The sequence below is a fragment of the Vicugna pacos genome, chromosome 7 (assembly GCF_048564905.1).
Source record: "Vicugna pacos chromosome 7, VicPac4, whole genome shotgun sequence".
Taxonomy (NCBI): Eukaryota; Metazoa; Chordata; class Mammalia; order Artiodactyla; family Camelidae; genus Vicugna; species Vicugna pacos.
The window spans coordinates 42,519,773-42,545,022 of NC_132993.1; the positions used below are offsets into that span (position 1 = coordinate 42,519,773).

Sequence of the window (25,250 nt, forward strand, 5' to 3'; positions counted from 1 at the left end):
TTTGTGATATTCCTGCCAAAAATGCACACATAACCTGTCTCCAAGAATAAGGAAACATCAGACAACCCTAAATTGAGGAACATTCTATAAAATGACTTGCCTGTTGTTTTAAAAAATGTTTTAGTCCTGAAAGTCAAAGAAGGACTGTGGGATTATTCTGGACTGAAAGAGACTGAAGGGTTATGACAGCTAAAGGCAATAGATGATGCTGTATTGGATCATTTAGCTGTAAAGAACATTGTCAGGACAATTTGTGAAACTTAATTAGGGTCTCTGGTGGATGGATAGATAGGAGGTCTTGGACCTATTCCCACAACTTTTTTGTGCTTTTGAAATTATTTAAAAGATAAAAAGTATTAATATTGTTGCAGTGTGAAATACTTCTATAGACTTCCTATTGAGGTTTCATTATAAAGTGAAAAGATGTAGAAATTTTGATAGAAATATCAAATTACTTGGTTCAGCTATAATCTGTTTTCTGTCCTTTTTTAAAAAAAAATAAAGTACCTAAAGTTAGGGATCTTAATTTTTGTAAGTTTGTCTTTAAGTTTGTCTTCTGTATTTAAGTTTGCACATCACTTAATGCTTTCAGAACTATGATGGATTTTAGGGGAATATGGGCATGACAGTGAGGCATGTGTATAATATAAGGGATTTACCAAGAAATTCTTTCCATTCAGGTCTTTAGTAATTTGAACATAGCAACATGCCAACAGACTATGACTGAAGGATCCATTAAATTCGAAATATAAAAGAAAAATGAACAGCAAGCACTGAGCCTTTTCCCCATGCTTAGTACCTGTAAATTCCTTTGGCCAGAAGAATATCAGAATGAAGATTTTAGAAAATCCTTCTTTAAAAAATGCAAAATATTATTTTTTCTCATCATAAGCAGTCTGTAAAATAAAGAAACAATAGAATATTTTATTAAGTGAATAGAAGTTATTTTTCCATCTCAATAGACATATGTAAATAGTTTGTGAACTGTGCCCAAAGGGCTACTCTTTAACTTGCTAGTTAACAGGTATCCTTTTGACAATCCCAGCATGCATCTCCTGACACCTTCTGGGCCAAATTCTACCCTCATCTGCCGAAGAAGACACAACATTGGTTCAAAATCTTGGCTTGTCTCTGAGAGAGCCTCAGATTGCCTTCATCCACAGACGTGCATGCCATCCATCCCATTCTAACCCCCAGTAACCCAGTGAGGCATTCATATTGAATGTCTACCTATGCCAGGGACCCAGGACCAACACGGACTCTTTGTTCCATTTTGGGGGAACACAGTACCCAGAGAACTTAAGTCCTGCCCCTGTCTGACTTATAACAGTTTTGAAAAGTTCTAGCTATCAGTATATCTGTCATGCCATTTTATTTCATACAGCTTTCATAAAAAATAAAAGTAAGAAAATATCATTGTTCTGAAAGTTTCACAAAAATGTTTTCATTTATCTCAAAATCGAATGACGTTGTATACTTCTTGAGAAGTATATTAACATAAGCAGAGAGCAGAGAGAGGCAAGTAAGTTATCAAGTAACTTTCAACTCACCATATTCTCTTTTCTTTATTGAAGTATCCAAGCGTTAGGTAATTTAAAATCTGACATTATGCACAATTCCTTGGCCATCCCTAGCCATATTCAGGTTGCCATAACAAAGTACCACAGACAGTGTGGTACAGCGTGACAACAGAAATTTATTTTCTCATAGTTCTGGAGGCTAGAAGTTAGATCAAGGTGCCAGTAGGGTTGATAGTTCTTCTGAGGCCTCTCTCCTTGGCTTGCAGGTGACCTTGTTCTCCCTGTTTCTTCACAAGGTGTTCCCTCTGTATATGTTCGTGTGTGTTTAATCTCTTCTTATCAGAACACCAAAAGATTCAAGGCTCATTCTAGTGATTTGATTTAACTTTAATTACCTCTTTAAAGGCACAACTCCAAATACATTCTGAGAAATGGGGGTTAGGACTTCAACATATGAATTTGGGAGGGGGACACAATTCAGTCTGTAACACTAAGTGTGGCTTGAGAATTGTTCCTGTTGCCTGATTTAGACTTTTATCAATAATATGCACACCTTTTCAAGAGATGAAGTTCATCCCATAATGAGTTTATAGAAAAATTCCAGGGCCTTATGGATAACTTCAGTGCTGGAGAAGTCATATTTCCTAGACCACTGATTCAGAACTGACTCAGGTGTCTCCACACTAGCTCTTTGGGAAATCAGATTTATCATTAAATCCCAACTTGATCTTTGTCCTTCATGGGCTCACAGTTTTTTTTAAGTCAAGACACTATGGAATTCAAAGATATGACTGAATGTTCCATTAGTATTCATCTTACAGTGTTTTAGGAGCACTTACCAGATGTTAAGAGCAGTCGTGGTCCAGCCTAAGCCAGTCCCCACCTTGATCACAATCTCATGACCACAATTTCTAGACAAGCCAAGACAGCATATGAGAACATGGCTTTAAGAGTTGCCTTCCTCCAAAATCTTAAGAGTGTTATCACACTCAGCGAGGAAGGCAATGGTGAAACTCTCATACATTGCTGGTGCATTGGAGTGTACCTGGGTGATAACCATCAAAAATAAAAGTATAATTAATACATTTTGGTCCTGAAAGCCACTTCTGAGCATTTACTCTACAAAAAAAAAAAAGTATGTGTACACTAAATGGTAGATGTGGAAATTCATTCATTGCAGTATTACTTATAAGATCAACAGATTCAAAAAGATGTCTCTCATAAGAGAGTGGTTAAATTACTTTGGTATATGCATAAAATAGAAAAGTATGCAACTATTAAAAATATAGGTGATTATACTACTATTTTTGATAATGGTAAGCTAGGTTATTCAGATCAACCCTCCTACTGAAAGCAATTAAAAATGCTGGATAAAATGTTTTTAAAAATTCCTTAAGACAGGGAAGATCTGATAAATGAAAAAAATATCTAAGCAAACACAGGAAACCAAGAGAGAAGTGAGTATGGCAGCCACTGGTGCCCTGAATCATTTGTCAATCCCAACAACTTTGAATTTGTATTTTTGAGGGTGAAAGAAAGAAGTCCCAAGCTGGGAATATAACAGAAAATTGCCACAATTAGAAGGGACCCCAGGGTAAGACCGAACCAGAAGTAAACCCAACACTGACCCCAAGCCCAGGGGTTGCAGGGAAATTGCCTTCATGCTGGGCTGAGCAGGGGGAAACCCATCCTGAGATTTTCTTTTTTTTTTAACCACAAAGTACCTCTCGCAAAGATTTTTACCTCAAATTTACATCATGTGGGTGGTCCAAAAGAACCTCACCCCATGAATTTAGTTTAAATTAATCCCAGACTGACAGTAGTTATTCACGTGGAAACAGTGAAGACAGTTCTTTCTAGGAGGGGCACCTTTATTCTTGGCCTCAAAAGAGCCCCCACATCTAGCTTCTCAAAGGCAGTGAAAAGCACATGGTCAAAAATAATCAAGCACCCAAGGAAATTAGGCATTATAAGTCAGGGCAGCAGAAACAACAGAGAGTAGAAACAGACTCACAAATAACTGGATGTATTGGAAATATCAGGCACAAACTGCAGATACAGAAAATACAAAAAGTGACCCAGCGTATTTGAAAAAGAACTACATGGAATGTCTTGAAATGCAACTGGTAACTCAAATTAAAAATTTAATCCACGGGGTTTAAAAAGAAACAAACAAAACAAAAATACATGGGGTTAACTTAAAATTGGAAGAAAGAATATGGAACATAGTAAGAGAAAAAAAGATGGGGAGAAAATGGAAGATGAAAAGGCATGGAATATAGAGTGGGAAGGCCTAATACACATTTAATAAAAATGATGTTTTTCATGTGCTGAAAGATAATAGCTACCAATGTAGAACTTTATGTATTTCCAGTGAAGACAGCTTTCAATAAAGAGGGCAATCAAGACCTTGGTAAAGAAACAAAAGCAGATGACTTATTACCAGCTAAGCTTCATGCAAATAAATTCTAAAGAAGGTACTGCAGTCAGAGTGTAAGTGATCTCAGATGGAAGGTCTGAGGTGTAAGAAGGAGTTAACTATTAGGAAAAAAAAAAAAGACAGAGGATGTAAGAATGGCAAGCAGAAGGGTGGCAGAGGGGTGATGGCGTGAGGGAGTAAAGCAAGAGGGTTGGATAAAGTGGGTAAGCCCAGCCCACACCTACAGCATCTTCTTTCTCTGTCCTGCACAACTTTTGGAGCGGAATTGACAAGTGTCTAAAAATAGAATTAGTCATAACAAAAGTAAAACCACCAGTGAGAAACCAAAATAACTGGAGACAGTGACATTAACTTGTCGGCAAGGAAAGGGGTGGTTGTCAAACATCCTGAACTGATAATATGACAAAGGGAATAAAAATGAAATGAACACCAACAATAATATTGAAAATGGTGGGACCAATCTATATGAAAGTGGTTGTGAATCTTGGCAATGAATAAGTAAAAACTTGCAGTCCTTAGGTGGAAGTGAGAGCGTGAAGAGATGAAGTTGTCTTCTGTGAAGCCTTGCTGGCATGTCACTGCACCCTAAGAGGTGGCTGGGCCATGCTGTTGTTACCACCTCTCAGGGTCTCATCCTCAATTCTGCAGGTCCCAAGCCTCAGTTTGTCAGTGGACAGTGGACCTGAAGTGAACAGTCTTTTTGAGACTGGCTCTCAGTTGCCCACTTTTAAAGAATAGCTTCTCTAGTGACCAGAATGCTTGAATCCTCTTTTAAGGTCATCTAATACCAGAATTAAGGTAAAATAAGCACATATATTTATATTTTCTTGTATGTGGCTAAAGGAACTCTGTGTGTTTGGAGCTGACTGACTAAGGGACAGGATCGGAGGAAGAATTTTTTATATGTATATTTACATGGTTCAATAACCTTTGAGTCATGTGAATTATCTATAAAATTTAATTGTTCTTGATTCTCCTTCTCTGAAAACTCTTGAAGTCATACACATTCTGAGCCACATGTTGCCTTGCGGAAGTAGGTAGTGACGGATCCCCTCCTGTCTTCTTACAGTGTTGCCATAACTCTAAACCATATATGCCTTCCTGCCATAAAGCATACACTTCTGCATCCTGTCACTCAGCCACAAAATAATCTGAATCCCTCACTGTTGTCTTGTCTGGATCTTCAGGGTGATGACTCCTCCTGAGCCAGGAACAAGCCTACAGTCAGATTCCCTGCAGGGATGGAGAGATGATCTGCCACGAGGGTGACCAAGTCATCCCAGTTTGCCCAGGACTCTCCCAGATTTAGTACCCCGGAAGTCTCATCTCCACAGAAACCTCTTAGTCTCAGGCATATTGGCGCAATAGGTCACACGAGCTACTGGCTGTTTTTTCCTCTTACAGCCCAGATGACTTCAAATTCATGAAAAAATAAACCTGCTTGAATAAAACTCAAATAATTATATCAAACAGCACATGTGCTGTAACAGTTACCATGTGCTAGACACTATTCTAAGCAATCCATTCCTGTAGACTCATTTAACCTGTCACCATAATGTTATTTTAACTCCATTGCATGGATGAGAAAACTGAGGCCTGGGAAGTTAAGGAACTTGCCCACGATTGTGGAGCTATTATGTGATAGTGCTGGGATTCAAAGCCAGGTAGTCTGGCTTCAGAAACACATGGCTTAACTACTTCACTATACCTTCTGCCTTGTTTATATTATGCTCCCCACGTAATTTTCACTCCCCAAATGTTGAACCCCCTTCTACCATTTCTTCTCTCTGCCATCCTTGCTATTTATATCTTGGCACTGAGTCATGTATACATCTTCCCTTTACTTCTATTCTAATCATTCATTCATTCAACAGACATTTTTGGTGTACCTACTGGGTGCCAGGCTGCCTTCAAGAACTTGTGGTTTAGAGGAAGTACCATGTAAAGGGACAACAGCATAGCTCAGAAGTTCCCAAACTTTTTCTCAGTTCACAATGCCTTTAGCATAATATTATGCCAATATTAGTAATATTTCACAGTGCCCCTACATCAAAAGAAATACCTAATGGTTTTATTTATTAGTTTAGTTCCAAACAACTTAATAGTAGGAGTTTATGTGGTGTGTGATACATGTTTCTGGGTTTCCCTTAAAAGTTAAAACTCCTACTTTTGGGTTTTGGTTCCCTGTGACCCTCTGGGGCACCTCGGCACATGGTTTGGGAACTGTGGTCATAGTGGTTAAGGGCTGTTTCTGGAGTCAGTTGCTTATGTTCAGACTGTGGCCCTTTCCTTGCAGTCGGAGCTTAGACACATAATGAGGCCTCCCTGAGCTTTACTTTTCCTCACTGGTAACAGGGATTATAACAGTAGCTATCTCGCAAGGCAGTGACAGGAATTTAATAAAGGTATATAAAGCCCCTGGAAAAACACTTAGCATTTAGTCACTGGACTGTAGGTTCCACAAGAGTGGAATTTGGTGTCTGTTTTGTTTACTATTGTTATCACCAGTGCTTTTCTTCTTTTTTCTTTTCTTTACTTTTTTCTTTCCTGTATTTTTAAATAACCCCCCCCCAAAATGGCTGTTCTGAATCTAATGTAATTAACAGGGGCAAACCACAAAGGAAGTCAATTTCTGCAACATGTAAAAAGCAGGAACAAGGTCTGTGCTGAAGACCAAATGCATGTGCCTCTCAAAATTCCTGTGCTGAGACTTAATCCCCAATGTGATGGTATTTGGAGGTAGGCCTTTGGGAGATGATGAGGTCATGAGGGTGGAGACCCCAAAATAGGATTAGTGTCCTTGTAAAAGAGACCCCAGAGAGCTCTTTCATCCCTTCTGCTGTGTGAAGACACAGCAAGAAAACAGCCGTCCATGAACCAAGAAGTCGGCCCTTACCAGACCCTGAATCGACCAAAGCCATGATCTTGGGTCATGGGTCCAGGCTCCAGTGAGAGATGAATGTCTGTTGTTTATAAGCCACTCAACCTACAGTCTTCTTTTATAGCAGCCCAAGTGGACTAAGACCGTCTGGATCTGGTTCCTGGATGGAAACCTCATCTTCATTACGGGAGGGAAGGAGGCATGTAGTTCTTTCCACTGGTACTCCTCACACGGGGTGTGTCTACTTTGTAAGCTAACATGTTTCTGGGCCTTTCTCTGTGGGTTGTATCAGTGACTCCCTCCTGTGCTATCCTTACGTTTCATCAGACTAACTCATAGCCCAGACACTGTGGGGAGAGGTGGAAGAGGCACGTCCTCCAGGAGCCCAATTCCGAATGGCAGACTTACAGCAGCTGTCATCATAACATGGTCAGGCTTCTCTGACCCTCACCAAGATACGCTAGATTGTTGTCTTCTGAGCCTTTCACTCTCCAGAAGGCCCTCTCTGAGGAGGTTCCCAAAGCAATCCTGTTTCTCTCCAGATGACAGGCTTTTTACTTTCCAACTGCTCTGCCATTTTTTTAGTTTATTTTTTAAGTGTACAATTTAGTGGTTTTTAGAATATTCATAAAGTTGTGCAACCATCACCACTAACTATTCCAGAACATTTTTATCATCCCCAAAAGAAAACCCATACCGGTTAGCAGTCACTTCCCATTGCCTCCTGGCCCCTAGTCTCTGACAATCATTAATCTACTTTCTCTCTCTGTAGATTTGCCTATAATGGATAAATTTTTCATTTAATGGAATCATTCCATATGTGGTCATTTGTGACTGACTTCTTTCACTTAGCATTCTATTTTCATGGTTTGTTGTTGTGGCATGTATTAGTACTTCATTCATTTTTATTGCTGAATAATATTCCATTAAATGATATATCTCATTGTGTTTATCCATTCTTTACTTGGTAGACTCTCAATCCTATTCCATTGACCTATATAAGTCTATCCTTTCACCAGTACTACACCAGCTTAATTAGTGTAATTTTCTAGTAAGTTTTGGGGTTAGGAAGTATTAGTTCTCCAGCTTCCTTCTTCATTTTCAAGATTGTTTTGACTCTTCTCAGTCCTCTGAATTCCCTTATGAATTTAGGATCAACTTGTAAATTCCTGCAAAAAAAAAAATGGCAGCTTGCATTTTGTTAGGAATTAAGCTGATAAATTTGGGTTGTATTGCTATAGATCAGTTTGGGGAGTATTGCCATCTTAATACTAATTCTTCTAGTGAGAAGTCTTTTCATTTAGTTGTATCTTCTTTAATTTCCTTCAATAATGTTTTATTTTATAGTTTTCCGTGTCCAAACCTTGCACTTCTTTTGTTAAATTTATTCCTAAGTATTTTGTTCTTTTTGATGCTGTTGTAAATGAAATTGTTTTCATAATTTCATTTTAAATTATTCGTCACTAGTATACAGGAATACCATTGATTTTTGCATATTGATCTTATGTCCTGCAATCTTGCTGAACTCACTTATTAGTTCTAATAGATTTTTGTGTGTAAGAATTCCTTAAGATTTTCTATGTATGAGATCACGTCATCTGTGAATAAACAATTGGCTTTTGAATGTTGAATTTGCCAGTCAAAAGTCCTGCCTGCATTGAAGTCCAGGAAGGTTTGCCAGTGAGCAGCAAAATGTCTGTCTTGTTATTCAAGACAAAAGGAAAGTTTTCATCTTAGGGTTTTGCTGGAAAGTTTGATTAAGCAGCTGTTCTCAAACAGAGATTTTGCCCCAGGGGACATTTGGCAATGTCTGAAGACAATTTCCATCTTCACAACTTGGTTGGTGGCGGAGGGTAGGGGTAATGATTCTAGCATCATACCTAGAAGCCAGAGATGCTCCTAAACATCCTGTAATACACAGGACAGCCTCCCACCTCACCCCGCAACAAAGAGTTATCTGGCCCAAAATGTCTGTAGTGCTGCGGTTGAGAAAACTGGGATTAAAGGAATAGCTTCTCAAAATGTCCTCTTCTCAAAGAGCTACTCTTCTCAAATCTGCAAGATTCTAAAAAAGTTTGTAGTAGAGTTCAGGGAATGATTTTTCAGCCCACAGGGCCTGCCTAACAGAGGTGGAGACAGTGTCCTAGACCTCGGGTCAGCAAGTCCATGAACAGTTGGACCAAACAGTGCACAATCTTCAGCAAGACAGAGATCATCACTTAGCACAGAACACATTGCAGCTGCCCCAGTGCCAGTCGCCGTATGTGATAATTACTTTGGCACCAACAGGGGATGTTAGGTTTCTGGGAACTTGATGCTTATTCAGGTGGGAAGGGAAGCGCTTTAAGAAAAAGAATACTGCATCAGACACAGGGACTTGGTAGGGACCCATGCAAGTTTCAGGGCCCTGAAACTGAAGTGTCTTTGGCTTTAGAGTGAATCTGCCTTTAGCTTAAGGGTGAATCCGAACAGAGGCGATACCTAGTGCAACGGGACCACTTACAAATTGCCTCATCCTTCCTGATTTTCTGAAGAGCACTGTATCTATTTTGCATTAAGGAAACTATAAACAGTATGATGTGTTTTATTTCTCATATATATATATATATATTTTTTAACTTTTTGTTTGGTGAAAACAATCTAAAGTTCTGTAGTTTGGCTTTAACACTGAAGTTGACAGTTGCAGAAAGATAAACAACAGTCCTAGACGCTGAAAAGCAGGTGCTAAGTGGTTAGTCAGGACAACAAAAGGCTTTGATGATACATATTCCCAAATGTTGCATGATGAATTTAGTACCTACGAAGTAGGCTTTGCAGATACAAATGAGGCACATAACCCACATTGCACTAAAAGTGAAATGTACATTTTTGTAGTTCAAAGTATTATTATTTCATATTTATGTAGCATGTCAATATCTGCGGAGTGCTCTCTTGCCTTTATTTCTTTCTTTTAATGGTCTGGGAAGGCCAGTCCTGGTGGGTATTAGCATCATTTCAAAGATGGGGAGAAAGAGGGAGAGGTTACCAAAAATGAGGCAGAGGCAGGAAGAGGGACACGCTGTGGGAGGGCAGACTCAAAGGAGCAGGAAATTTGGAGAAATCCAATGGAAGGCATGACTGAAATGACTGCAGTTGTGACCATCACATAAACTTGAATTTCTAGGCAGTGGAGAGGAGGGGGTATCATCCTTCAGTGTTTGAGAGGGAGAGTGTCAGAATCAATAAAAGGACATATTGCTTGTCTCACTTATAAGTAAGCACAGAGCAGGGATAGATGGTAATTAGCCAAATTGATGAAATGGATTTGGCCAAAGTTACGAATGACCATAACTAACTACCATGAGAGTGTAGAATTCCATCAGTGTCAGAGAGGAAATCCAGGCTGTCTAGTTGCACATTCCCTTAGTGCCACTGTCCCATGCAGGGTCTAGGGAGGGCAGGCAGTGGACCTGAGCCAGGACAGCCATGTGTGTGTCACATCTGTCTCACTGACCGGTCAGACCTTGGTGGATTCCTGCAAACCACTGAACGTTTCCATGGTCTATTCAGAACCAACTGAAATGTTTAGATTCTTTCCAGGTGTCTGAAATACCAGCATTATAGTTTTTCATGTTTACATAGTAATAATTACTGGCACTTAGTACTCAGCAAGTACCAGACCCTGTCGTAAGCACTACAGACATTAACTCATGTAATCCTCACAGAAACATTGTCAGATAAATGCTTATTTGAGGGATGAGAAAACTGAGGCCCAGAGGTGTTAAGTAACATGCCCAAGGTCACACAGCTCATAAATAGCAGAGTCCGGCTTTGAACCCCATGCTGCCTGGCTCAAGTCTGTGCTGTAATCTCTTCTCTATAATCTCTTATTAACAACTTTTGAATGCTTTCTCGTTTTGTTATTTATAAATAAAATACCAAAGAACATTTCAACATTTCTCTAGCATTACAAAAATTGACAATGAGCAAGCTATTTTTAAAGATGGGAGAATAACTTCTATATTATTGTCCTCAGGATCACCCACACACTGTATATTCTTCTTTTGTTCTCCTAAATTGCTTTGAATCTTATTATTGCACTTGTGATTTTGTCAGCTATAATTAGTTGATATTTCTGGGGCAAGTCCAGAAAATACTGCTGTTTTCCTCCATTGATTTCTGACCTCCCTGAGACAGGGGCCTTTAAAAAAATCATTATCTTATGCCTTGCATAAGGTAGATATTCAATAAATGTTCAATGAATTAATGGAATTGAGTCAAATACAGTTCAGATAGTGGGCTGGTTCTAATCTGACAGAAGATCAAAGATCAGTCTGTAGTAACACTGTCCCATAGAACCTTCTACAATGAAGGAATTGTTCTATATCTGTGTTGCCACATGTGGCTATTGGGCACTTGAAATGTGGCTAGTATGACTGAGCAACTAAATATTTAACTGTATTTAATCTTGATTAAATAAATTTAAATAGCCACAGCTTTATAGTACTAGGTGTTTACCCAAACAAATTAATTTGGGTCCCTATTTCTTAAACTGTTGCTTGAGATTCAGAACGTTTGTTAAAACCAAGGACCCAGTCCTAGCAAAGGCAAGAGGCAAAAGGTAAATTATATTACTTTCTAAATGGTTTTATGATAATTGTGCATTCAGAGTGTCTCAAGTGAAATAAAGTTTTTTAATTGCCATAACAAAGATATATCCAAATTTCAAATGTGCATCCCCTTTGAACCTGCATCTCATCTTCTAGGAATTGCTTCTATTCTGATACACACTGTAATGCACATGCACAAGGATAGTCATTAAAGTACTGCTTGTGATAATAGCAAAAGACAATCTAAAATTCCACACGTAGGAAGCAAATTACATAAACGCTGGTATTGTGGTAGGCAGAATAATGGCCCTCCAAAGATATCCACGTCCTAATCCCTGGAATCTGTGAATACGTTACCTTACATGGCAAAAGGAACTTTCCAGATGTAATTTAGTTAAGCATCTGGGAGATGAGCAGAGTACCCTGGATTATCCATGGGGGCCTAATGTAACCTCAAGAGTCCTTACAGAGGAAAGCAGGAAGGTCAGAGTCAGAGGGAACAGGATGTGATGACAGACAAAGAGGATAGAGAGATACAATTGCTGACTGGAGCCCCACGCCAAGGAATCGGGTGGCCTCTAGAAGATGGAAAAGGCACAAAAATGCATTCTGCCTAGAGCTTCCAGAGGGAACATAGCCCTGACAACACCTTAATTTTAGCCCAGTAAGACCAATTTTGGACTTCCAACCTCCAAAGCTGTAAGAAAATTAATTTGTGTTGTTTTAAGCCACTGAATTTGTGGTGATTTGTTACAGCAGCCATGGGGAAACCAATACAGGTACTTTTAGATATAGAGGATACTGAGCAACTATTAAAAACAATGAAGAATACTGTGTTTCATATGGAAAGATTTCCAAGATGTATTATTAAATGAAAAAAATCAAGGTCCAAGAGAATGTGTACATCGTGGCACCCCTGGGTTACAAAGGATATACACACAGGCCTGTATATTTCTGGAAGGCACAACAAAAAATCAGTAACAGCAACTGCTTCTGGGAAAGGGCAGGCTGGGGAAAGGGTACACTGGGGAATGGGGTGGTCAGTGTCAGAAGGGAAGCTTACTTTTCAATGTGCTTCTCAAAACTGTAATACATTGTGGGAATTGCCACTCAGTAGAAAATCAATTTTCACACCAAATTCTTTGAGGGACAAGATAAAGAAACCACATACACTAAGCTCCCCAGGCCTTTTGCAGGTGTGTGGCTCTGAACTTAAGGGATCAGTAGATAAATAACATTCCTTGACATGAGCAATTAGCTTCTGGGTGTGAGAACTGCTAATGTGTGCTCCAGAGCAGCCAGACTTGAAGGTCAGATGGAAGCTGAGAGAAGCCCCAAGGTCATTGGGGAAAAAATAGACAGCATCTCCATGTCCAGAATTAGACCCTTCAGAAGGCCCAGGTTGCGCTTCTTTCCTGGAGTGTGCTAAGAAAAAAGTGTCAGAGGGGGATCTGAGTTCTGTGACCCAGGAACCTGGAACAGGAAACCTAAGGTGGTGAGGCTACAGCTACTTATTAGGTGTGAACTGCATAAAGAGGAAACCGCCCGTGGCCATGCCTGCAAACTGGTGTCGTCATCACCCGACGCGCATCACAGGATACGGAACAATGCACTGCCCATCCAGGCTTGGGGTCCCTGCTCTCTGCAAGGCTATGCCCCTCCCCCTGCAGTGAGGCCCCTCTCTTTCCCCAGCACAGGACGCGGCCCCAGGAGAGAGGAGGAGCCTGATTGTGGTGGTTGATGGGAGTTAGCTTTGGGAAAAAGTGAAGGAACGAATTTTCAGTTTAGGTTTGAGGTGTGGAGAAACAACTGGAGAGGCCCAACATTATGTTGAGGAAGTAAGTTGATGACCCCTGACCCGTGGGCTTCTCAAGGCCAAGGAAAAAGGGAGAGAGAACCCTGAGGCCTCAGAAGCATAGTTACTTCACATTTGAATCATTTAATCCTTCTAAACCTCAATTTATTTATCTGTCAAATAGGGATAAATAATGATTCTTCCATGGGGAGGGTTAACAGAGCTTGTCACCAAGTTTGGCAAACTCTGAGGCCGTCACTATGGTATATACATAGTACACTACTAACTCCCTTAATCTCCATGACAGTATGGCAGGCTTGTTGCTGCCCCATTTTACAAATGGAGAAACTGAGGTGCAAATCACCCAACTAGCTTGCCATGGTTATCCAGGAATTCAGTAGTAGAGGCAGGATTTAACCCCAAGCAATTAGGCATTATCCATCATGCGTCTCTTGTAGTAAATGGGAAAAAATGGTAGTTGTGTTTGTGGTGAGATAATGGCTGCAATGTAAAGGCACTGTTGTTCCCATCTTAGCAGATAAACTGAAGTGTAGAAGGATCAGGTGACTCAAGTGCTGAACACCTGTGCTTTTTGTGATCTGACGTCTGGGGCTTAGGTGCCCTGACCAAGGGGATCCAGAGACATGTCACTAGACCATCTGCCCCAGTGACAGCTCCTGTATGGCTATGTGTGCTGGTGGGAGCCAGGGAAACAGGACCACCTGAGCATGTCTGGAGAGGGGACAGGTCCAGGATCAGCCTGAGGTGCCCTGTGCTGCCAGGACTCCCCACCCATGACCCCAGGCTGAAGGAGGCCTGAGTGGGCCTGGTGTGGCTCCAGAGCCAGAGCAGAGTGGCACTGTGGTGACACAGAGACCCTACAAAAGCCACGGGACTATCTCCAGGGGAGGCTGCCAGGAGCAGATGTTGACACTGGTGGGAATGGAAGCTGCTCTGGGGCTCTCAGCCATTCCCAGTCCTGGCTGGGTCAGGAAGAGGAGACTGTGGGAGCTGGGACTCCAAATATGAGCTCCGTTCCTCATCAGCATTTGCCCCTACACCTGACACAGCATCTGGGGAAACAGCTGCTAAAGCTCTAGTTGAAGTTCACAGCGCACTAAAGTGGCTCTTTGAGTTAAATGTAGTTTGAAAAGCTGTCTCCAGCTCAGCTTCAAAAACCACAGGAGAGTGAAACGTTTAAGCTACACCATTACTAAAATGACTGTAGCATCCAGGGAGATGGCTCCAGTAATTAATTTAATAACTGGCAGAAGGTATAAAATGTTCTTGTTTTGGAAATGGGCTCTAAATTTATTTGCCAGGCTGGTAGGTCAGGCTTGCTTTTGTTTGTTTTTGCTTTCCCAGTTTTACTGAGAAATAATTGACATCTAATGTTGTATAAGTTTCAGGTGTACAATATCATGATTCAATATATGTATATATTGTGAAATGATCACCATGATAAGTTTCATTAACATCCATCATCTGGCAGAGTTCCAAAGACTTTTTTCCCCTTGTGATGAGACCTTTACAGATCCATTCTCTTAGAAACTTTCAAATATACAAAACAGTATTGTTAACAATAGTCATCCCCAGAACTTACTTATCTTATAACTTGAATTTCTTGCCTTTTGAAGTCTTCCCGCAGTTTCCCCAACCCCACGCCTTACCTCTGGTACCGGAAATCTGATCTCTGTTTCTTTAGGCTTCATATGGACTCATTTCTTTCTTCTTCTCTTTCTTCTTCTTTTCCTTCCTTAATCTTAGGGCACTTTAGTTTTTTGCACCTGTGCATTGCTTTTTGGAAGTTGTACCTTACAAAAATGTTTTAGGCTGCAGTTGACCTTGTTGGTTGGTTTCTCCTAACATGTTCTATTGGCAAACACTTTATTTTTATTAATCAAGTGATGATTTGGGGAAACAGAATAAAAAAGGGAGGAAAATGGAGTGAAGGATAGAGACTTAGTAGATGCCTGCCCCAGTGATCAGGTTCATTGCTGACTGCAGGGATAGTTCCCTTGGGGTAGGAGTTGGGGCTGGGGAACCATCCCTAGTCCAAGGCCAGGTGGAGGAAGGCAGATGCAATGAGAAGGTGTCCATGGGCTGATTATAGAATTATTTTTTACCTTCCAGAAGATCTTGACATTTAGATTCAGGGGGCCTGATTAAGCAGGGAAGCCTACAAGACTCAGTGTAAAGACAGGAGGACGTCTCATCTCTGTTCCAATGTATTGCCATGGATCCCTCTTTTCTACCATGACAACAGGCTGAGAGCTCTGTTATGATAACTCTCAGACCTCAGCCCTTGGTTCTGCCCTGCGGACTTCCCAATACTGCCCTGGAGTAGGAAGACTTGCCCTGCCCCTGAGTCCCTGGATTAAGAGTAGATAATTCAGCTTGGTGGAGCCTTTAAAGCTTAATCTTTCCTGATCCAGGCCTGGAACCTGAATGAGTTGTCCACATCTCTGTTGCATGGCTTGTGTTCAAAAACAATTGTACAATGTTGAATGAATCAAATGGAGGATTACACTGAATGAATATTTTGAATACCAGAGTTGCATTTGACTATGAGTAATAGAAACTGGAGAAGCAGTGGTTTAAATAAGATGGGGATTAATTTTTCTCACAAAATGAGAATTCCAGAAGTAGTAGGCATCCAGGGCTAATGTGGTAGTTCTAGAACATTATCCTAGAGAGTAGCTCTTATCCTCAAGTGCATGAGATGGCTGCTGGAACTCCAGCTATCACATCATGTTCTTCTTGAAAGTGGAAAGGAAGGGCCAAGTGAAAACAGTGCCTACAAGCCTAGCAATTGAATCAGTCTGGTTTTTAAGAAGCTTTCCCAGAAGCCCAATCCAACAAATTTCACTTGTATCTCAATGGCCAAAACTTAGTCATATGGCCACCCCTATCTTCAAGGGAGGCTGGGAAATATTGGCTTTAATCTGAACACGTTGCTTCTCTTGACAAAATCTGTTAGTAAGGAGCATGGGTGAATGGATATTGGTTAGGTCCCCTAGAAGTCTCTGCCATGAGATGTCTGTGAATGGATGAAAATGTGAGTTGCTGAAAATGACCAGCTATAAGGTGGCAAGAACAAGGCCATAGAAGAAGGCAGAATTTCCTGAGGTCTGTTCATTAGCTCCCAAAGGCTGACAGATAGTACAGACTGATAATAATACCACTAATCTAGCATATGTGACAAGTCTACAAGTCTGATATATGTGACAAGGCAAAGTCCTATATATAGGACATTGCAATTGGGAAGAAGGAAATCAATTGATGTGTTTGCCACCCCCTGCTCCAAGGATGGAAGACATAAAAGGTAACATAGGAATAAATTAGGTGCTACTTGAATGAGCCTGTATAGTTTTGTGGGTTTGAATGTTTGCTACTTTTTAGTAAATACATATTTAAATGAGAATACATCAGTTAAATTTATGTCAATTCTCTCCACCATTTTCAAGTAAATCCTTCGTGCTTCACTGCCACTGGTTAACTGAGCCTAAGGTAATGCATTTTTTTTTCAATAGCTGAAACTTTCTTTTAAACAATCATTAACAAAAAATTCCAAGTATTAGTGGAGATCATATGATATCTTACTGCCTGTTTCATCAAAATATACTGAATAATTAAATGTAACAGAACACTTTCGACTGGCTGCTACTTGTGTAGAAAATGTCCTTTCTTATCATTTTCCACCAGTTCATCACCTGCCCCCAACTACACACACACACCCCACACTCCCTCCCCAACTCCACCACTAAGTATAAGGAAGGGAAATTTTGACCAAGTGCTGAGGTATCCCCATTTCACAGAGGACAGTTTAGAAACAGGAGGTACTCAAGCACTTGGGTTACGCTTGCATTTTTTTACAACTTAGTTAAAACATATTTACCTCTAAATCATAACTCCAAATTACCGTGTGACTTGAATTTTTATGCTTTTGTGTGTTTGTGTGGATGTGCTTACTTTTAGGGGTTATGTCTTATTCTAGCAGCAGCCTTTTAATTTACTGTTTGTAAACTGCTGTGCTCTGGTAAAACCAGAACACCTCATTTACTAGCCTGTGGGCAAAGTAAAAGTAAAAGGCTCTGGGAACTCTCAAACATCGATGGTAGGTATGTAAATTGGTAAATCCACTTTGGAAAATGGTTTGGCAGTATCTACTAAAACTGAACATAGGCATATTCAGAGACCATGTTCCTGTCCATCGACCTAGTGACACAGCTTTATCCATATCCTGCATGCTAAGACCCACTCCAGACTTCCTTCCCCTATGACAGCTCAGGCCTTGTTATTGACATCTCTGCCAGCAGTGTCCCAACCATCCACTGATCTTAAGCAGCCCTCCTCAGCCCATCAGAGGCACTCTCACCACTGGGAATCTATGTAGGAAAGATCAGGAGACTTGAGTAGCTTCTGCTCAGTGGGCTCCTTGAACACCATGTGAGAAACCCACCCTTCTCCAGAAACCTTCTATAAGAGCTCCTGTTCAGTTTCTCTGAAGTCTCTCAACTCTGTTCTTCCAAGTTGGTTTTATCCTTAGGCAGAAGTCCCTCGGGGTCATAAGATGTCTGCCAGCATCAACTGGGCAACATCCTTTCTTGTTCAAATGAGGAGAGAGCAGGACTTTATCCAGATAACCACTGAGTACAATCTCAGAGTGCAACTCTTGGGACCTTCTGGGTCCATCTCCTGAACTAGTCATTTTTGGTAGCAGGATCCCATCTGCCTGCAGAGTTGAAGCCCCAAGCCTTAATTCAGCAAACAAAACAAACGGAAAACGGCTCCTGTTGTACCTTCTCCCAGGATAATGGTGCTTACTCTTACTATGTCTACATAACTAAAAAGGTTGGCAATCTTAAATGTCAGCTTCCTTCTAAAACAGAAAGTTCTGCCTCCCTGCTGTACCCAACTGTAATACCCATCCCCTTCTCCAAGAAATCCAAGGACATGTGGTGAGAAGAGATGACCACATGCCATTGCATCTGTAGCCCTGGACCCAGGATGATAATAACAAGGCTTCATCTTTGATTCGCATTTTACAGTTTCTAGTGTGTTTTCACATGCAGCATCTGATTTCATCCCTGGGAGCTGGGTAGGATCTGTGCTGTTATATCCAGCTATAGATAAGGAAATCTCAGAGAGATTGAATGACTGACTTAGCCCAGGTCAATGGCTTGTAAGTGATAGAGCTGGCATTGGAATCTAGGTCTTTTTGATGCTGAAAGTTTGTGGGGACCTTTCTTTTGATTAGCCTTTTAAACTAGGGTACAGAGTAAGAAAGATAAGAAAGACGAAAATTTTAATTGTGTTAGACTGAGGAGGTGTTGTCTGAAAGGAGTATTCCTCTGCTGCAAGACTGGTGTAGTTAAGAAAGAAGTCAGAAGAGATCTTTTCAATCTTTGCTTTTGCCCTTTTTTGGTTTTCTTTCCTGGTTTCCTTTTTCTGTTTCTTTCTCAAATTCTTTTCTTTGGTACAACTTTCTCAAATACAGTACCAAGCACTTTCTATGATCAGGCCCTATCCAAGAATCAATCCTGAAAAGGAATCCTGGGGTGGTGAGGTGTGGGGTCAAGATAAGGGATGGTGGAAGGTTTATCGGACTGGGAAGCGGGGAGGTGAGAATGGGGATGCCACGTGGAAGAAAGAGGAAAAAGAAAGAAATTGGAATCATGAGTTGGCTCTGACACCAAAGATTAACTGTAATCTAAAATGTTTAGATTACTTTATATATTTTTTAAGAGAACCAATGCCTTCAAGGCAATATGACCTTGAACTAGACCCAGGAGTGGGGACCTGCAAATATTGGGAGGGCCAAACCAACCAACTGAAGGGTTTTAGTAACTATTTAAAGTATATCTGGACACCAGTCAGGCACTATAAAACATTATCTTTATATACAGAATTCATTTTAGATAAATTTGGAATATTCATGTATTCGGCTTATTGAAAGTTAATTTTCTTAAGATTCCAATCTACATTGGGAAATATGGAAAGAAATTGAAACCCAACTTGTGTTAGAGCCTGGAAGAAGCCCTTGCCAGCTATTTCTTCCCTCTTATATGACCAATGCCCAGTCAGCTCTCACATCATCGTGGAGATATGTTTAAAGCACAGAGTCCTTTCTGAATTATTTGCACCAAGAATCAGATTGCATCTAATTTCATGGTTGTGAGACATTTAGAAATAAATTATTCTGTGCACTCTTAGGCTATTGTGACAATAAAAATAATTTAATTTTATACTGTGACTTGGAAGGGAAAGCAGAGGTTGCAAACTGTTGAGCTCATGGGTCAAATGTGGCCTGTAGATGAAACTTGTTTGCCTTCTCGTGTTTTAAAAGAAGAGTGCTCTCCAGTCCAGCATTCATCCCCACCATTCACATAATATACACATGTGCACTCACACTCCACCCTCTTCTCTCATCACTTCCCCTTCCTGGCCCTTGGAGCATCTAAGTTTGAGACCTCTGAGATAACAAAAGTCATTCAATGTATGAGGCACTGTAAGAGAAGGAATCATTTATGGTGACAAAAGCATAATGAGATGAAAATTACAGAAAGGTAAATTTAGTTATAAAATCAAGATGGACTACCTTCCTGGAGAAGTTACTGGACTCTGTGTCCATTTTGTGAAAGGCAAAAGTGGCTTCCACCAAGGTCTAGCTCTGGAAGAGAAGGGACTGAGTTGTAAAGCTCTTTGAGGTGACATCCTGCAGGCTGTCTGTTCTATGGCTCTGGAAACTAAGACTGCAACAGAAAATACGATCATGCCAAACTACTGGCTGAAAAGCAACATAATTAGAGTCATTAGAGACAAGAGACAAAGACAAAGAGCACTGACAAAAGCAAAAAGAGTCACCTTTCCACATGATAGGTGATGCCTGTGTTCCCCACCCCATTCCACAATCAACAGGAGGAAGGTACACAATGAATGGGTGAGTCAGGAACCGGCTGAAGAACAAAAAAGGGTATCTTTTCAAAGTCTTACTTCTCTATAAAGTTCAATTTTAAAATCAAGTATTTGAGACCAGTAAATGAGCTTGGCAACAGCAATGAAAGGACCTTCCAAAGGAGCAGGAAAGGGAAAAGACAAGCCAAGATTCTCAATACCTGTTGGAGGCCCCAAACTCTATCCACCATCAGTACCCCATCCTGATCCTCAGGACACAATCCTAAGCGCATTTGGCAAAGTAGGTTACCTTTGTCCCTCAATCTTACTATTTGTGTTGTATGTGAGTTTGGTCCTACCTGTGGCCAAGAGCCCAACTTCTCTCCCAGATTCAAGGGGAGAGAAGGAAAATGTTCTAGAACACACAAATTCAAATAGGAGTATTAAGAGCCAGGACTCTGGAGTCAGACAGACCTTAGTTCAGATTCTAGTTCCTGCACTCCTTAGCTTTAAGGACCTCAGTAAATTACCTCATTTCCCTAGGTCTTGTTTTTTTTCTCATCCATTATCTGGGCATAATGTGTTTATCTATTTCCTAGGGTTTAAAAACAGATCTGTGTTAAGACATATAATCCAATAGTGCCTGACCCAACAGTAGGTGCTCAATGAATGATGGTAATTATTATTTAAAATCATCATCATAATGAACTTGAACATCTGTGAAAGAGAAAGGTGTCCTAGTCAGTGAAACAAAAGGAGAGCTGGTATCAGATCTCATGTCATGGCTCAATGCCTCCCTGCTTCTCTCTGTCCAACTAAATGGCTTTGTTTACATCAGCAGAGACTAGGAAACCAGTGCCATCAAAAGCAATGAGACAAGCACTTCATAAGTGCCTGTTAGGGGCACAGTGCAGTGACACTGTGTGAGACCTGAAAAGAGGTCTCGCCAAAGGTTGGGCCATGATCATGGGAAGATATAACTGTTGTAATCAATCCAAACTGAGAGATGATTGAAGACTACCTTTCATTGATCCTACATAAGAGAAGAACAGTGACAAATTGTTGGAAATTACTTCAGCACTGAAAACTGAAATCTTAGTGCATTACCTTATCACAGTGCTGAGCTATACCCCCATACAACATTTATTGAGCCCTACATGCAGGCACAGTGAAAGACAGCCTCCTTTCTCAGGGGGGGCTGGGATCAGTCACCTCCAAGGTGGAATTCATTCACCCTAAGATGGGGGACAGATAATACTCTGGGGTGTGGGATGAAGATATTAGACCTTCTGTTTCTGTTTTTTTTAAATGTCATCTTCTTAAAGCATCTGACTTACTTTATAATACACAAACTATATTTGAGTAGTAGTGTCTATATATAATTTACAAATAAAGACAGAAATAGTCATGTGATCAAGGTTTAAATTTTTATTGATAGGGTTCTATTCATGTGATCAAAGTTTAAACTTTTTATTGATGGGTTCTTTTTTATTGACATATAGTCAGTTTACAATGTTGTGTCAGTTTCTGGTGTACAGCATAATAGTTCAATCATACATATACATGATGAGGTTCTTGATTAAAATGTTTGGGAACTACTGGTCTTGAGGAGAAGGAAGACCAGTAAGCCAGCAGTCAAAATCTAATGCAGAGGGAGCTTGGCTGGAGCACAGAAGAAAAGCATGTAGTTCAGCAGGGAAGGAAGAAGAGATAGGATGAAGGGAAGGCTTCCTGGAGGAGGTGACAGGATGAGCTGAAGTGTATCTGGTAGGGGGAGAGGGGAAGAGAGAAGAATGTTTCAGGCAGGCTACACAACACATGCAAAGGAAGGTGGTTTGTGCTCGGACAGTGAGTGCATTCTGAAAACTAAAATAATTTGATCCATCTTGGACTGTCAGTATATGTGAGGGAACTGTAGGCAGTAAGGCTGGGAGGCTTCTACAGAGATCCAATTATCGAAGGTCACTTAATAGGAAGTTTATGCTGATGGTGAAGGTTGGTGCCGAGGGATTCTTGCAGGGGAGGGGAGATCATGGAGCAGTGTTCCCAACTTGCTCCTCTGGCCCAGTCTTCACTGATGCTTGTCTAAGTTCTAGAGGAAAAGGACTGTAATTGTAGGAACTGATAAAACCTCAAAAAAAAAAAAAAAGACCAAAAAGGTCCTAGGAGCCTTTGAAGGGACAGAAAATCTTCAACACTGGGCATTTCTGGGTGAGCATCAACTGTGCCTAAAGACACATCTCTGGGCAAAAAGGCTGTGCAGTCTTGTGCGAGCATTTGGTGCATTAGGGACTCCATTACAGTCAACAGCAATAAGAGTTATCACCTGAGCGAGCTGGAGCTGGAGAGGGGACAGTGGCTGACAGCAGAGCAGCCAAGAGGACAGTACGTGGAGTCCACTGAGCCACTCCAGGCAGGCTCTAAGAACTGATTCCGGAGGACTTGCAAAGCATTTGGCATTCCCTCAGGAGGAGAGACTGTTCTTGCCTTACTCAAATTGTAGCCCTCAGATGTTGCACAGTGGTTCGGGCTCCAGGGCTGTACAAATCCTGAGGTCACTGTCCAGGCGGTGCCTCTATAAATACACCTTCGGGAGTTGTGCAACAGGAGCCCCGCATAGACATTCAATTAAGTTATGTCAGAGTAACGAATGAAATAGTGCTTGGTTGGCTACTCTAATGACCTTATTTAAACCTCGGGCTGGGCAGGCCCCATCCCATCAGATCTGGGTTCAGAGCTGTCATCTGGGCAGCAGTCTGGCAGACTGTAGGAGGGGAGCCAGCCAGGAGCTCCATGAGAATTGCAGTCAATGGCTGGGTATTTCACAAATTTACTCTGGAGAAATTTTGCAAGAAACTAGTAATGTAATGCCATAACCATGCATCTAGTAAGTAAGGCAGAAGCAAGATGTTAGAGAGCTAAGGGGTAACGCCCATGAGGACTGGTCACTGGGTGTCCAACTAGAGAACTCTGTTACTCATTCTAAGGCCAATGCTTAATTCTAGGCAGAATAAGACTGGGGACCAAAATGAGAATCAATCACCAGAGAGCAGATAAAGCAGATTCATTTCTGAGCTGGAATAAAAGCAGTACAAAGAACTTGAAGACTTGGTTGCATAAATATTAAACAAGAAAATCTGGAATGGACGTTGTCCTCCTTGGAAGAAGGTGGGACCTACAGAGAACATCCCGTCAAAGCAAAGGTGGCTGTTGGCAGAACCAGCAGCCTGAGTCTTCAAGAGCTGGAAAGCATCAGATATTCTTCTACACGGCCACAGACTGACATGAGCTGAAGAAGACCAACCTGGGTTCATGATCTGCTTAGTCTACACAGTGATGGCAGAAAAAGGAATGCCTCAAGCCACTTAAAAGCCTGTTTATATCCAGTAAACCTGAAAAGCATCTTAAGAGGACCTGGGGAATGACCCAGAAAATCTGAGAAAGATAGAACTGAAGGCAGTATGGAGAGTCCATAGAATCCAATGTTTATATACATCCTTTTGTGGTGCTGACAGATGTTCATGCAGGGTCCAGGAGGTACACAGTTTATTATTAGTGTATTCCAAAATTAAACAAATCCTGTATATAGAGGCCAGACATGAAGCAAAATCCTTTGGGGCTTTGATTGGCTTTCTTAGACCAATGGATTTACATCTTCCTGGCAGCTACCCCATTTTGTGGGCAACGGCAGTGCCAGATTTTGGAGACTGCTACTGGCTCCCAAAGTATTAGTTACGCTAAGCACCAAGCTATGGGGACACCATATGCCTGTATTTTGTGTGGGCCGATACATCAGGAGGCACAGTGATCTAGGGAGAGGCAAATGGTTTCCAAGAAAGGGGTCTTAAACCCAGAGAGCACTTCCAGTCCACAACCACCATCCTATCCTTCCAGCTCCTCAGTTCTCTCACTATCCCTTTCATTTGAAATATTTTTACTATCCAAATCAGGTGGACAATTTTTTTTTAAGTACAAAGATATATCAGCTATCCCTTTCTCTGGGACATAATAGGTTAAAGTGGTTTTTCTATATATTTTTATAGGCTCACGTTGACTTTATATGAAGGGACACCCTTGAAACACTTCTATAGATGTAAGTACATAATGGTAAGCATGCCATTGTAAAGCAATTTTTTTTTAAAAGTTTGCCTGTGGTTACTATATCTTTGTCCTTTTATTGTCTATTGATGCCTTATGAAATGCACTATGAATAGAGGGGAAACTTAGCTGTGTGTATCTGGAAAGAACTCACTCCAAGCCTCTGGCCTTAGTTTACTGCGTCTACAGAATCAGTGGGTCTGATGGCCCAAGTATCTTCCAGAACTACAAGACCATGATTATGTATTTAATGATTGCCCATGCTAAAGAAAACATTTTTAATCTTAAAAAGAAAAATCTTGATTCATTTTACAGGTTATTTTTGGCTTATTTCACTTTAAAAATTCTATTTATTAAATTTGGCCTATCAAGGCTTTATTTTAGGAATACTGAAACCGAAAGCAGGGAATGGAGACTTACACATGAGTGAAACCCAGTCCCCTTACTTCCTTTACCTTTCACCTGCACGTTTCTGGCACTTTCCACCTTTGAGCTCTCTTGCCTGAACTACCTCTCCTCTCCACACTCTCTCTGGAGTTAGTAAGTCCACATCTACAATTTTCCCTCCAGAGGACAGGGTTGCTGCTTCTCCAAAACTCTTGGTGCTTCCTCCATGCTGCATTGAGGTGGGAGTGCCTAACACTCATCTCTAGGAAGAAAGCTGTTTTGGCAGAAGCTTTTGCATTACATTTCCCTGTCCTATTACTCGGTGTGCTGTGTTTTCTGCCTGCTCTGAGCTGAAGGCCTTCCCAGACTGGGCAGCTGAATGCACTGCACAGCTGCAAAAATTCTAATTCAAGAGCTAGAATTCTTACTCCTGCTCTTTAGACCCTTGTCTGGCCTTGGCTCCAGTCTTCTGCCAACTGGTTCCCTGGCTTCATTATCAGGCCTACCCGGGTCCTGTCTCCACCCGCATGTGGGCCCAGGAAACCATTCCTGGCACCAAACTGAACTTCAACCACACAACTACCCCAGCCCCACCCAACTCAACTCTCATCTCAGCACAAGTTTGTTACCTTGTGAGCTGGCA

The 25,250-nt window shown here is 41.1% G+C and overlaps 1 protein-coding gene across 4 annotated transcripts in view; it reads left to right on the top strand.

Moving 5' to 3' along the window:
- Window positions 1-25,250, top strand: part of JAZF1 (JAZF zinc finger 1) — a 461,275-nt gene that overhangs the window by 134,607 nt on the left and 301,418 nt on the right. For 3 of the 4 annotated variants that reach the window (XM_072964775.1, XM_072964777.1, XM_072964782.1), the window contains one exon: window positions 24,166-24,215. The exons of the other annotated variant lie outside the window; for it this stretch is intronic. The gene's annotated coding sequence lies outside the window, so the exon portion shown is untranslated. The remainder of the gene's footprint in view (window positions 1-24,165; window positions 24,216-25,250) is intronic. 4 annotated transcript variants of the gene reach the window in all.